Source organism: Anneissia japonica, unplaced genomic scaffold, assembly GCF_011630105.1.
Source record: "Anneissia japonica isolate Jap-2015-1 unplaced genomic scaffold, ASM1163010v1 scaffold1891_len642697_cov171, whole genome shotgun sequence".
Taxonomy (NCBI): domain Eukaryota; kingdom Metazoa; phylum Echinodermata; class Crinoidea; order Comatulida; family Comatulidae; genus Anneissia; species Anneissia japonica.
In genome coordinates, this window is record NW_022700553.1 from 489,873 (window position 1) to 492,419 (window position 2,547).

The 2,547-nt window shown below is 32.1% G+C and overlaps 1 protein-coding gene across 1 annotated transcript in view; it reads left to right on the forward strand.

The window, feature by feature from the left end:
• The window catches only part of LOC117103371 (unconventional myosin-XVI-like), a 61,661-nt gene that overhangs the window by 50,853 nt on the left and 8,261 nt on the right, over positions 1 to 2,547 (forward strand). The window lies entirely within an intron of this gene.

Sequence of the window (2,547 nt, forward strand, 5' to 3'; positions counted from 1 at the left end):
TTTATTTATTTATTATTTTTTTCCACATGGATGGTTATACCAATTGGCACTGATTTCCTGGAGACAAAGATAATACAGTAGTACAACCTTTTAAAAATATGCAAATATCGTTAATTTGCGGAACATGTTATTTTCCGGGACATTTGTGGTTGCTCATAGGAGTGCGGAAGGCCTTCTGATTTCTGGGATACTCCTGTGGCTTGCGGGAGACTTCGGACCCCTGCTACCATATTTCCAAGAAGTGCATTTCATCACAAATTTGTTAGTTGTGCAAATAACAAATAAAAAGAAACAAATACTCACATCCATAATTTAATGTTATTGTCGTACATTAAAATTTTATGATGCAGTTTTGACAATATTGTGTTTCATGTTTACTGTTGAGAGTCAGCGAATGTAATTAACATTTGATTTAGACATGGAGATGTGAAGTCTGTTTACACTCACTGGCTGAATCATATTTTACATTTTGCCTTTAGCAAATTCGGTTTGACTTTTCCAGTAACATTTCTCAGAAACTTGCATATTTCAGTAATCATTAGTTATTACCTCACTAATGCTTCTATTGCCTACTGATTCTGAGTTTAAACTTCAATCTCTTTGAGGATGGTACAATAATATGGCTCATTACTGATTTTATACATTTCCTTTTATTTTTCTTGAGTTCTTTGGTGCAAGTATCTGTAATTTTAAATCAAATATTTCTATCTTATCTTATGAAACGGTTTATGCTGACACAGTAAAAACTGAGTTGGTAAAAAAAATAAAAAATTAAGAAATAAACAAAAAAGGATATTTATATGAAAGGACAGGTGACAAAATACACTAAAACATTATAATATTCTGTACTATACATAAATAATAAAAATCAACAAATGTTAATATGTATAAAACATTTTGAAAATTACACAGGTCAGATGATTATGTGATTATGCTCCCAATTAATTTTTGGTAAGGTTATAGGTCATGTACAGTAATGCCAAACATTGTCATGATTAAGTAGTATAGATGAATTCTTTTCTTTCTTGTTTCTTACTCTTATTTCTGGTTGTGGATCATTTATTTAATAATAATAATAATAGTGTAGTTTTATATAGCGCACAAATCCATCTAATGTAAGATGCTCAGGGCGCTTGAAATGTGGACTAGGAACTCGATCAATGACTTTCTTTGCCCCTAAGGGTCCCTTCGTGTCTGTGCCACCCGGTAAGCCGGTACCAGCAACTCTCGTTGTCCACCACAGGGGCAGTCTGTTCCAGTACACCGGGGTATCTCCTTAGTGCACACGAGCCATTGTATACACTGGGCCTACGGTTTATAGTTCTTATCCGAGAAGACTTCTTCTACCACCAGAACCATAGGCGAGCGTGCCGTTCGAACCAGCGCCGATATTATGGCTATAGCTTGTGGCGCCCCTGCTAACCGCTCGGCCATTCGACTCGCCTAAGTATTAAGTGTCTGCTGTTAGTTTCTGTGCTTTATTGCTCCTCGCTCTTCCTGTACTGGACTGCTACCTCTCCCTCCTCTTACTCTGTCTCCTACTCAACATTGCCATCATCATTACTATTTACTTATCATTATGATTATTGTTATAAAAATAATAATAATACATTAGTTATCATCTCCATCATCATAAGGCAAACAAAATATGTCTAAATACAGTGTTTCATTTTTGGATCATTTGCCCATTTTTATCAGTTTATGCAGGTCTAAAATGTCATTATTCAATGTATTTAATTATATAATAATAATAATTTCTTGAAAGTATTCTTGTATGAATATTTACAACATAAAAACTGTTATTATTGATTCTTTGTATTTCTTTATACACTAGTATAAAAAACAAATTATTGTTTAAGCATAAAATTTTAGTTTTTTTAATATTGTATTTTCAAAATTACAATTCATTGACATTGTATTATAGGTGTTTTATACTGCTGGATGCACTAAAGATTATGATAAAAATAAACTGCTTTTTCATACATATATTTTCATAATTGCAACCTTGAAATTGAACATTAAATATAAGATATGTAATTGACAATTTCAAATTACTCACTGCAGAGTATGAAGGCAGACAGGGAGCTAAATTAAATATTCAAATTACTTCTCCTTAACCAATGCAGGCATGCATACTGTAGGGTAGTTTCTTGCCACTGTTACAATGTGTGTATGCAGGAATATTAGTAAAGCAGGCATGCTGCTATGTTTAATATTTTATATAGATGTTTGATCAAACATGAGGAATGTGATTTGCTTTGTCTGAAACAAATCAGACAGAAACTGATCAAACATTATAGTAAAGTTCAGACGCATGTTTTCTTGACATTTCCTGTTCTACACTAAGAGACCTGCATATTTTCAGTATTATTATATTATTATTTATACAAGATACAGGATTCTATTATTTCCCTGTAAAACAAGATAAAACTAAACAGGTTTTCCTACAACTAAACAAACGAAGTGATAAATAAAACAGGAGCATAGGCAGTATATAAGTATGCAAAAAACAAAAAAATATATATAAAAAGAATGTAAGAATTATTT